The sequence below is a fragment of the Bactrocera dorsalis genome, chromosome 4 (assembly GCF_023373825.1).
Source record: "Bactrocera dorsalis isolate Fly_Bdor chromosome 4, ASM2337382v1, whole genome shotgun sequence".
NCBI classification, from domain to species: Eukaryota; Metazoa; Arthropoda; class Insecta; order Diptera; family Tephritidae; genus Bactrocera; species Bactrocera dorsalis.
In genome coordinates, this window is record NC_064306.1 from 62,037,310 (window position 1) to 62,050,343 (window position 13,034).

At 35.8% G+C, this 13,034-nt stretch overlaps 1 protein-coding gene across 14 annotated transcripts in view; it reads right to left on the minus strand.

The window, feature by feature from the left end:
* LOC105229813 (probable serine/threonine-protein kinase DDB_G0282963) overlaps positions 1 to 13,034 on the minus strand; it is a 191,185-nt gene that overhangs the window by 114,261 nt on the left and 63,890 nt on the right. Inside the window, exon 3 of one of the 14 annotated variants that reach the window (XM_049454234.1) lies at positions 7,619 to 7,648. The exons of the other annotated variants lie outside the window; for them this stretch is intronic. The gene's annotated coding sequence lies outside the window, so the exon portion shown is untranslated. The remainder of the gene's footprint in view (positions 1 to 7,618; positions 7,649 to 13,034) is intronic. 14 annotated transcript variants of the gene reach the window in all.

Sequence of the window (13,034 nt, forward strand, 5' to 3'; positions counted from 1 at the left end):
ATACCAATGTGCCACATGTTGCACACGTGTATCAGAAAAAAAAAGCAAATTGGACGCGTGTGAAATGCGCAACATGCCGATGGTCGTTGGAGCATTGTTACGAGCGCGCACGAAGATCCGATTGCTGGCATACCAAAAGGCAACATGTCAATAAACTGTGAATGCGTTGTCTGCAACATTTTTGCGGTCGGTCAGCAGCAGCAATGTGCAACGGCGCAACGAGGCAAGGACCCAAAGCGCTGGCAAAGGAATGCTGCCAGCGCGTCGAATTTACATACAAGCCAATTTCGTATGATTTTCCCGTTAAGTGTGTTAAATGTGCAAGATTTACCTGCCACTTGCAACAACGTGTGTTGCAACAATAATTGTAGGAAAGTAGCCAACGTGGTTAACAACACGATTGCAACACGAAAATTCGCATTAACGTCGAAAATTAAATTCTGCCACTTTTCACGCGCACACAAACTCACATACGCGCACACACATAGACAGGCGCATGGACACTGACGCCCGCGTGGGCCGTAATAAATTTGCATTACTCGTGCATTATATGCACACCTTTGCAACTGACAACAGTTGGCAAAGTGACGTTGAGTGCCACATGTTTCAAGTTGGCGCCCGTTCAGCTCGAAGTGGCTGCAGATGTCAATGTACCGTTGAGTGGCTGCTGACGTTCTCTGAAATGCACAATCCTTTGAGCATGTGATATATCATATAAATATATATGTATATATATATGTATATATATGCATTTGTCTATATGTATGTGCGTCCTCATGCGGAAAGTGCATGTGTGGCAGGAAGCTGCTGCAGTTAAATGGCCTCTGTGCCGAATATCATCTCTGCTGTATGGGCTTTTCATGCACATGTGCCGGCCATTGAGATATTAAAGTCATTATAATTTGCCGAAATGTCAGAAAATGGTCAACGAGGCACTCAAGCACATTCAAGTGAAGCAATATTTAAGCAGAAAGTGTTGCGAACAGTAGCAGCCTTTCGGTTAGGGCTAACGAGGAGAGAGTGAAGTAATTTATCATGTTGGTTTTGTTGTTATTGTTGTTGTGGAATATATTCTCTGAGTAAGTTTTGTACAGTCAGCACTATTTGGAGACCCTGACTGATTTTTTTCAGTATCGTTCGGTTTATGAAGACCCGACTGCTTCAAATTATGCCGGGGTTTTCAATAAGACCGCTACAAAATCGATTTGGGATAACAATGAAATTCTTTATTACTGTGAAAGTACAATTGATGCCATAATATATGGAACACGATTTCTATTGTATGGCCACCACGGGCACGCTTGCAGAAATCCAGACCCTGAACCTTATTTTCGACGGTTTTCAAGCATGAAACTGCTGCAATTTCACGTTCGTTATTCGTACGAAGTATATTAATCGGCGCTTGCTTGTTGGCATAGATCATAGACTTGATGTAGCCCCACAGGAAATGGTCTAACGGCGACAAATCGCACGACAAAGACGGCCAATTGACTGGGCCATCTCGTAAGATAACACGTTACCCAAACCTGGTTTTCAAAAAATCAATTGTGACATTCGCTGTGTGGCTTGTGACGCCGTTCTATTGGAACTACATATTGTTCAAGTCCAAAAATATTCGGTTATCACTAAGCGGCAGCGATTCTCTTCACAGCAACGTGCCGTTCTCGATCATGACGGAAGAAGTACGACCCACTGACGCCGCCGGCCTATTGAACGTACCAGCCCGTAATTTTTTCGGATTGAAATGGTAACTCATGGAGTACATGTGGATTGCTGCCTGACCAAATTGGCTTGTTGACAAAGCCCTTCAGCCAGAAATGAGCCTCATCGCTGAAGATGATTTTTCGATGAAAATATGGATAATTTTCAAGTTGTTGCTCAGCCCAATTCAGAAACAGCTTCAGCTCTTTCGTCAATTTGATTTTGTAAGAATGTAGACCAAGATCTTTTGGAGAGATTCGGTACAACGACGTCAAAGAGATTCCCAACGTTTGGGAATCACGTGTGAGAGACTGCTTTGGGTCTTCCTCAATTGATGTGCTTAGCAGCAGCAATATTCTTGTCTCTACGGGCACTTCTTTGTCTCACTGGTACGCGAACATTTTTCCACTTGACGCTCAATTGTTGAACAGGCCCGTAGAGAGAAATCCGAAGCCCAGGGGTGATTGTAATGAATTGCTTAAGAAAAGATCTTCAAAACATTGTTGCTGAGCACTTCTTTTCGAAACATACTTGTGAGCTCTGGGTAGCACAACGAACCGGCCTTAGAGCTATTCAAGTGGGATTAATCAATATTGCCTCATAACTTAGATTAACTTTACTTTACTTCGATATATGCTTATAGAGCTCTTAAACCAGCCAATTATTTCATAGCTAATGTTTTCTCTCGAAATAAATCAGTTATAACGATACTTTGTCAAAGAAGGAATATACAAAAGAGGGCTTTAAACTATAAATAAAGAAATTTTAGACCCTATACGCATGAAGACGTTTATTGTCTTAATGAAAGTACATTTTTATTCTCTTGGGCTTCTGCTTTAAAGAGCTGAGAGTAAAAATAGTATTATTACGAGTTTTCAAGTGTATTATACTTGTATTCCATCGATGTACTGATGGCTGGATGGATGATGACTGATTCCTTAGCATGGCGGGGGGATCACACTTAGACTGTTAGGTCTGACTTTCGCTTCTGAAGCCAATCGGAAAACTCCTAGGATAGCAGCTTTCCGCATAACGTACAGAACCTTTCACAAATTTACTTAGATGCTTTTTTGCTTTGATTTGGCAAAAGCGGAACATTTGAGAAGGAAATATTAAGTTGATTCTATCTTCTCTTCTTCCAAACAGTTGTTCAATCTTACCGCATGAATCCTGATTGAACAGTGTCCGGTTAGAAGTCCAGTTAGAACTCCTACAACCATTGAAACATGAACTTGGCTGAGAGAAAGGATTGACAAGACCTCGTGCGATTTATCCGGGCCCAGAAAAACCTTGCCTGCAGGCAGTTGACCAAAGCTTGCTGAGCTTGCTTGAAGCCAAACAGTTCAGTATTGAACCACTAGAAGTCAACGGAGCTCCTAACCGTTCCCATTTCGCAGAATGTAATATCTTTCAAGCAAGCTCATCAGCCTTACAGTTTCCTGCAATACCTCTGAGGTACCCAAATCAGTCTAGTTAGTCTTAGTAATCACCAAAAAACTGTCAGTATTGCTTTGATGTACAGGTTACGGTTCCGTTTTTGACTATTTAGCAGATTACTCCACCATTCGGTGTAATATTTCGGCGGCTCTTTTGATGCTCGCTTGCTGAGGGGAGTAAATATATTATTAGAAGGATCAAAAAACTGTTCTCAAGAGAATCGGGTCTACAAAACCGGAACAGACTCGCATTTTTATCGGGCCAAGGTCTGATAACTTGGCAGTATTCCTCAAACTTAGCTGGGCAGTGTTTTCTGATGCTCCAAGAATACCAAAAACTGGTTTGGATATCAATGGTCCTTAAATAAATTTAATTCTGAAACGATCAATTTTTTGACAGAGTGTGGCAATCGGAATCCCAAAAAATTAATATTAGTGGAACACATCTAAAATCTCAGTATGTGTTGTGGTATTTCTCTTTATCTCCCATTTCATCACAATTATAAATGTACCCACTAAGCCACACCGATTCTAAATGCCGTTATTCACCCACAACAACAACAAACAACAACAAAATCCACTTCGGCCGACTATTAAAATTCACCTTCGCATTCAACACTTAATGGCCGCCTGATGGACTGACCGACTGCCTAAGCTGTCAAGTGAGCTGAGTGACCAACTGCGACTGGCTTTGGCTCTTTTCATTATTGTTGCCGTTTGACTGCTCGGTTAGCTAACTGGATTTGTGTTTGTGTTTGCAAACAAACAAGAAAAGAAGAAAACAAAAACAAAAATATAATCCATGGCTCGTTTTGCCTTTGATTGCCGTGTTTGTTGTTTATTTATTTGTTTATTTCACTGTTATTTGTTGTTGCTTTAGTTATTATTGCGCCTATTGTTGCCGCGTTGTACAGCGCTTTTTGCTTTCGCTGCTGTTGTTGTTGTTGTTGCATGTGTTAGCTGTCGAGGCATTTATTAACCAGTCCACGGCAGCAGGCGCGAGTGTCACTGTGTGCGTGCGTGTCCTTGTAGCACATAAGTGTATGCGTGTGTGTGTGTGTTTATGCAAATGGCTTGTTGTATTGAAAGGAGCAACATTGCAGCGCTACAATGGCCCTCGAAATCCTGATAAGCGTTTCCAATTAAAAATACATGTTTCCATTTTTAATCTCGTATGAATAAGCAAATAAACGAGTGTCAACACAAGCACACGTGTGCGCGCACATATACATACACATGTATATAAACATATGCATAAATCCATATGCATACATATATACACAAGTTGATGTGTGTGTGTGTTTGCTGGCTTTTTTGTCTGTGCTCTTGTAACTTCATGAGGGCTTAACACACTTTTATTATTATATAATAACTTTGATCTGTTGTTTCATTCCGCATAATGGCGGTAAATATTTTAACAGGTTTAAATCCGCACTTATTTTTATTAATTCGTTGAGCGGCAAATTTATTAAAATCACCTGCATCGGCATACGAAATTAGATTATATATAAATATAATAAACAAAAATGGTTATAAAAAGGAAAAATATTTTTTTTATGCAAGTTTTGTATTACTAGGCGCAGTTTCGATTTTCGTGTTAGGGTTGCCATTTGTTCATATTTATATTTTATAAAAAAATTAAATACCTGTTTCAATTTAAGTCAAAATATAGGCTTGGAAAGAGTACACATTTCTTTTTAAGGTTGCCATCTGTGAAAATTTGTTTGGTAGGGTTGCCATTTTTTCATGTTTTAATATTACAAAAAAACTTAAATACCTATGTTAATTTAACTCCAATTATAGGTTTGAAAAGAGTAACAATATTTTTTTTGGCAGGGTTGCCATATGTTCATATTTTTTGTTATTATAAAAAAATAATTATGTACCTATTTTAATTTAAGTTCAAATATACATATAGTATGTAGGTTTGAAAATGGTAAAAAAAAATTTTGGTAGAGTTGCCACGTGATCATATTTTAATTACTATGAAAAATTAAATACCTATTTCAATTAAAGTCAAAATATAGACTTGAAATGGGTAAAATTTTTTTTGGTAAGGTTGCCATATGTTCATATTTTTATTATTATAAAAAAAAAACTTAAATACCTACTATGTTAATTTAACTCCAATTATAGGTTTAAAAAGAGTAATAATTTTTTTAGTGGTTAGGTTGCCATCTGTTTATATGTATTTTTTGTTATTATAAAAAATGTATTATGTACCTACATATTTCAATTGAAGTATTAGATTTCCATAAGTATGTATACATATGTATGTATGTACATAGTTTTGAAAAAAAACAAACATCAATTTCGATAGGGTTACCATATGCACATAATTTTTACTTATTAAAAAATAAATAAAATATATTAATTTAAGTATCAAATATAGCTTTGAGAAGTGTTAGAATTTTTTCAATAGGGTTGCCATCCGTTAATATTTTTTTTTGTCAAAAAATAATTAAAATATTTAAATTTAAGTAACAAATATAGCTTTGAGAAGAGTTAACATTTCAACTTTTTCAATAGGGTTGCCATCCGTTAATAATTTTTTATTTATTAAAAGTAGGTTTGAGAAGGGTTTAAGGGTTGCCATACGTTAATATTTTTATTTATTAAGAAGCAAAAAAATATTATAATTTAAGTATCAAATATACATATGTATGTATGTATGTATGTATGTACATACGTATGTATCTTTGAGAAGAGTTAGAATTTTTTTAATAGCGTTGCCATCCGTTTATATTTTTTTGATCAAAAATAAATAAATATTTAAATTAAAGTATCGAAAGGTTTCTTAAATTAGAGTTGCCAATCTTTTCAATAAGTTACATAATTTTTTTTTATTGAAAATAGTTTTGAGTGATGTTGCCACTTTGTGGGTAACAAATACTAATAATTGTATTGGTTAAATATTAGAATTGTAGACAATTTATACATTAAAATATATTTCACGAAACGTTTAATAGTAGGCAACAAATATCAATATGTCACCGAGATGTTAGTGGAATTTTGAAATTTTTCAGAATTTAAAAAACAAATTACATATTTTCTGAACAGTGTGACTTTTTGCGATAGGGTTGCCATCAGTTTATAATTTTATTAGTATGAAATGAGTGAAATATTTAAGTTAAAGTTTCGAATCTAATTTTGAGAAGAGTTTTGATTTTGGTTTTTGAGAGCTACATATATGTATGCTATTGTTGTCCGATATCAGTGAGATTAGTTAAGATATAGTAACGCGGTAATACAGACGGATATGCCTAAAGCTCAAGCTAGGAATGCTGACCATTTCTCTACATTTTTTATTAGGGTCTCTGATATTATAGACTTCATGGAAAACTTTATTATCCCTCTTTAGGTTATAAAACAGATTTCTGATATATATAATAATATCGAAAAATACAAATTTCGCTCAAAACCCCACTTGATCCACTCGAAAATTCCATTAATCCACCGATAATACTGTAATATCACCTACCTAAACCCAGATACAAACAAATTTATTTTTTCCCAAGCGTTCTCCCACACAACAAATCAAGCGACATACATATGTACGTGCTTTGCCATGGACAATTGCAGCTGAATAATTAATAACTTTTGGCATCAAGTATATTTTTGGGCGCACAATCCGTACACAAAATGGCCGCTTGTCTGTGTGTCGCACAACTACAAAGCTAAACTGTGATTGATTGCCTAAGCCCTTCCCACACACACACACACACATACACGCTACGCAAATGCCAATTGACTTTTGGGGATAATGCGAAAAGTAACGGAAATATGTTGTGTTGGTGTCAAATCAATTTCTATGCATCATAAATCATCATTAAATTGATGAGCCACATGAAATGCATTAAAAATGTACAGCTATGTCTGAGTGTGTGTGTGTGTGTGTGAGAGCATTTGAGTGTGTAGGCTTTAATGCTTTCTAATTAGAATTTAATTTGATAACTTCGTTAGGCTCTGCCGCTGCGCGCTCTCACTTTGGCCGGTGTGTAGTCGCTTGGAAGCAGATAAATCGCAAACGCAATAATTTTCTATGCAATTTAATAACTGCATATGTATTGATGGCTTATTTCACGCTTTAATTAATTTCCAAAACATTTCTAATCACCAACATATTCATATTTATTTAATGTGTATTTAATAAGTGGTGACAAGTCCTGATTCATTTCATATTAATTTAAAATGTGAAGGCATGCGTGAAGCGCAAATCGCAAACTGATTTGTGTGTGGTTGTGTCTGTGAATGTGTTTAGTTATTGGAATTCTCACGTCGTGCCGATAATTATGGTTTTGTGTGCGAATTCATTGAAAATTGCAGGTGAAAAGCAGACGCTTACTGAAATGCGTGGAAAGGCACAGCAGGCTTCATATTTTGGCAATTTGCATGGCGTGGCGGAACATGTTGTATTTAAATAATTATTTATATATATTCGAATTTTAAATAAATTAATTAATATGTTTGAGCTGGCTTACCAAAACATTTTGGCTTCAAAGCTAACATACCTGCAAATGGAAATACAAAGCGTTGTTATTAGTTAAAGTTGAATATGTTTATTTAAATGCATAAATATAAATAATATAAACAAATTTATATGTGACTTTATGCTTTGATAAAGTAAATGATAGTAAAGGCATATTTAATTATTACTGATTATTGTAAATTATTCTCCATTTTCAATTACATAGAGAGATATAATAACAAAATTCCCAGTTGTCCCTAAATGTAGGCAATAGCATTGACAATACTGAATAAATAAAAACCAAAAAAAAAAACGTTACTTCGCCTGTATTTTTTATAGCATAAAAGAGTATAGAAACAATTTTTTACTTGATTTTGATCGGTCAGCTATATAGCAGCTATATGCAGTTGTAGCCTGATTTGAAAAATTTCTGCGGAGATGGTATCGATACCATAGACTATATAGTCAAATTTCTTGAATATACCTCAATAAATTAAAAAAAATGTTTCTCACAATGACTTACATTGTGACAAAATGTACCCGGAAATTTTAAATAAAACGGAAAATATTTATTTATTAATCAATATTTATTTTGTCGTCTTTAAAATAATCCCAACCAGATGTAATACACTTATGCCAATGACTTTTCCAGACCACGAAGTACTTTTCATAATCATTTGGTTGGCCTTCAGCTCCTTTCTCGAATTTTGTTTTAACTCTTCGATCGACTGAAAATGGGTTCCACGTAGTGGCAATTTCAATTTGGGGAACAAGAAAAAATCTTACGAAGCGAAATCTGATGAATACGGTGGTTGATCGATAGTCATAATGGCGCTTTTGGCTTTAAATACGGTCACAATCGTGGTTCGATGCGATGGGGTACATTATCATCGTGTAAAATCCATGAATTGTTCTTCCACAGTTCCTGTAGTTTATGACGTATGTTCTCACGCAAACGCCCTAACGTCTGTCACTCCGGCACAAATTCATGATGCACGGAACCACGTTTTTTTTCCTCCATTCCGATGATTTGGACTTGTTTGCATGTCAAACTCATAAATCCATGTCTCAGCAGTAGTTATAATATACTACATGAATGTGGTATCGGAATTCGCATGCAAACATATCTGCTTACCGTACTCTTTTTGAAGAAAATTTAGTCAAGCAAGTACGTGTTTCATACCAAAAATATTAACCAAAATCATTCGAACGGACTCGCGAAAGATGTCAAGCTCTCTTGCCATCTCTCTATCAATTGCTTGAATATTTTCAAGAACTATATCATTCACTTTTATAATGTTTTCATCGGTTGAAGAGGTCAGAGATCGTCCAGAACGAGGTTTTCAACGATCTCCCGACCACATTTGAAGGCTTTGTATCAGTCGTGGGCTTGCGTTTTTTGATAACATAGAATCACCGTAAAGCTTTTCCAACATTCGCAACGATTCCGCATACGAAATGTAGTAAATATGTAGTAAATCCTTTGTAAAAATTGCAACGCACGCAACTTAAACAGCTGCTATAAGCAAACTGCTTGACAGATCGCTCTCATATTCGGCATAGTGATTAAGAGCCGTCCTATTAGCTTACCAACTTAACATTTTTTAAAAATAGAATTTAATTACAATTTCCAGACAATATTGCTCTTATTTCATCCATTTTAGGTAAGGTACACTGTTATTAGGAAGAGACTCTTTCTAATTTTCATTAAGATCTCTTACATATTTACCGATAGATGCGATATAACGTCAACTAGAAATTCAAAAATATTTATTTTAGGTATATGGGAGCTAAGGGAAGTAAAAATATTACCAATTTTTAGCACATGGGGATGCTGTCATCACACAAATTTTTCCCCCATCCTTCTCACAGATTGACCGATATGTTCGGTAAAAAATGAGCTACATGCACTGGGTCCATATACTTGGGGTCTGGGTTCCTGAAAAATTATAGTCTGATTTCGACAATTTTGGACATTTGAAAAAGCTTGAGTTCACTATTTTAGCAAAATTTTATTTTGATAACCTCATGAATTTGATGTTTTATTTGCGAGAACCTCATGGAATTCAAAAGTTTGCCTTATGGGAAGCAAGCGCTGCTGTCATCTGTTCATTTTTACACCGTATAATAGGGATGATTGTTTCACTTCGGACACCATATTTGGTTGAAATTGGTCAAGTGGTGTCTGAGATATACGATTTCAACTAGAAGTGGGCGGTACCAAGTCCCTTGTCCAATTTTACATCCGAACTTATAAAACTCTTCCTTAAATTTGAATAACTTGTGTTTCTCTGAAAATTTTAAGAGAGTCCGACAAAAAATTTTCGAGTTATTCGACGATAATCAGCAACGGGTTTTCAGGCGCTGTGGAATCATTTCGAAGTCATACCTCTACTTCTAAATATCAGAAGTTGAGTCATTCCTGAATGATTTTGTAGCTAATAATGAAAGCTAAGAATTTCTTGCATTAGAAAATATACATATACTAGGCGGAAGAAGTATGTATGGCACCCCAAAACCTATGTTATCTTCAGAATACTGTTTTTTAAAACGCCTTTGAAAACTTACGAATATTTTAAGATTATTGATTTTGTTTTTGAATAATTTGAGTTAAACGCCTAAAAAGGAAGCCCATTAGGTGTCTTCTGTAATTATCAGTACCCCAAAGTTTTGAAAAGGTATTTATTAAAGCAGCGTGATGGACATGAGAGACACTGAAGGCCGTCCATTATAGAAGTTATTCTATTCGAGGTTGCAACTACCAGTAAGACTGTAGACTTAACAAGTTCTAGATTCTTGATCCGACGACTAATATTAGTTATAATAAGAAGTATATAAGCAAAAATGCATTTTGGTACATGACTTCGATGAATATGCCTAAATGTAGGCAACATTTGCTTTTTCGTATAAAAAATATACTGCATACATTTAGATGCAAAAAGAATTCCCTATATTGGTTGGGAAACATTTTTTAGTCAGACAGTAATATTTGTGGGTTATCTAACACCAAAGTGGCTCAAAGAGTTATTTGAAAATCCAAACTTTATTTGTAAAACATCCATTTAGTTAAAGTCTACAAAAAAGTGAAAGAAGTGAACTTGAAACATCCAATAAGTAGATTTTTTTAAATATTTGTGAGAAAAAAAGATTTAAAATGAGTACAAAATAAGTACACTTAAAGCACTTTCATTGCATTTGCGGAAAATACTTTCTTAAACTTTTAAAATCGTACAGTATTTAAGTCACCTGTCATTTCAACTCACTTCTCTCTAACTCTTTGGCTAGTTAACATTTAGTTATTTGAGGTTAACTGCACCACAATTTCTCATTACTTTGTTTTGCATGGGCTAATACTTGTAGTTCCGCTTTGGTTGCCTTTTTCCTCGCTTTCAAAGTCACATGCTGTGCTCTGCTTCTGCTTTTCCCTGCCTGCGCTGCCAAACTGCGGCGCACAATGCGAGCGCCCCTCGTTGGGAGTAGCTATTGTCTGCTGCACTTTTTTACCGCTTGCCACACCATGTTGCATGAATGCATTTGTCTTCACACATATGTACTACACATACATATAAATATATGAGTATACTGTTTGTGTGAGGGCTTTCAACCGCAACAACTGCCACAGCGGAAGCCACAAAACTGCGCCCATTTCAGTTTCTCTTATTTTCGAAATTATTTATTTTCACATTTTGTTTTTATTATTTTGTAATTTTTTCCGCTTTTGGTTTCACATTTTATTTTCTATTTTATTTTAATTTTTTTTTCTGTTTTTTGCCTCGTGTTTTGGCTGTGATTTTCCCGTGCGCTGCGCCGTGTCCGGGGCGAGCGCCAACAGGAAACCCATGAATTCTCCGTGAAGTGCCATAATTTTTGTTTCAATTCCTCTGCCAGCGACAGGGTAACTAGAATGAAAATTAATGCTTTGCCACCTGCAATCCCTCTGCATGCATGTGTGTGTGTGTGTTTGTCGTCGTGCAAGCGGCAAAGGATAAGTGCGGTGCAAAGCGAAGTAGTTGGCCGCTGGCGGGGTGAGGATTTATCTGCATACGAGCACAAATATTTACCGAGCGCTTAAGGGCTTTTACTTTGAAAAAGATTTTCACACACAATCGCATATTCGTGTGAGTTTGAGTGTGTGTGTGTAATTGGTGTAGCGCGGTGTGGCTTACTTTCATTGCATGTTTATTCTGTCGGTTATTCCACGAAATGGTTGTTCTATCTAACCGACACTGCAATTAATTTATTACATACGCCATCGGAAGCTAAAGGGTTTTTATATATAAGTATATATAAACACCAATATAGAGTATATATGTATACATTTATTATTGCCTGCAATGGTTATTGTTATTGTAAATCGGATATGCTGTATAGTTTATGGAAAATGTCTATGACAGCCATCGATGGGATGAATAAACTGCGACGTTTATTAGAAACTCGAAAAAAAATATTTTTTTTTCTACGAAAAATTTAACAGAAATTAGTTAGTTAGGTTAGGTCGTCGTACAATAGAACGCATATAAACTACTTTTATTCAATTATTCTTATGCCGAGGAAGGCGACGAGTTGGGCGATTCAATTACTCTTATGGACAACTCCTTCAAAATTGTATTTCTACAATACCGAGGAGCCTAACCTCAAAACCTTAAGGCAATTTAGATTCAAATGAAGGTGTTGCTTCCTTAATAATATCATTTCTATTATTTCGATGAAGTATGCTGGCGCATGATTCATGGTGGTCATAGTCCCATAATAAATTTTCAGATTGAAGGATTCTGTTTCAAAGGCAGTTCGATCTATCGGAAACGGACAAAATATATTATATATCCAGCCAGAGGACTTGAGCATCATAATTTTATCAAAACAAGCAAAAAATATATGGTTGACATAGCCGCCGCTCTATACTATCTCAGGTGCAAAATGCAGTATTAATAGTCCCTTGACTTAAGGTGGAATAGCTGACGCTACCATTCATCGAAAAGCTTCAAACTTATAACGATTGCGAAATACTACTATATAAAGGGTGATTTTTTAAGAGCTTGATAACTTTTTTTAAAAAAAAAACGCATAAAATTTGCAAAATCTCATCGGTTCTTTATTTGAAACGTTAGATTGGTTCATGACATTTACTTTTTGAAGATAATTTCATTTAAATGTTGACCGCGGCTGCGTCTTAGGTGGTCCATTCGGAAAGTCCAATTTTGGGCAACTTTTTCGAGCATTTCGGCCGGAATAGCCCGAATTTCTTCGGAAATGTTGTCTTCCAAAGCTGGAATAGTTTTTTGCTGGCTTATTTCTGTAGACTTTAGACTTGGACGTAGCCCCCACAAAAAATAGTCTAAAGGCGTTAAATCGCATGATCTTGGTGGCCAACTTACGGGTCCATTTTCTTGAGATGAATTGTTGTCCGAAGTTTTCCCCCTCAAAATGGC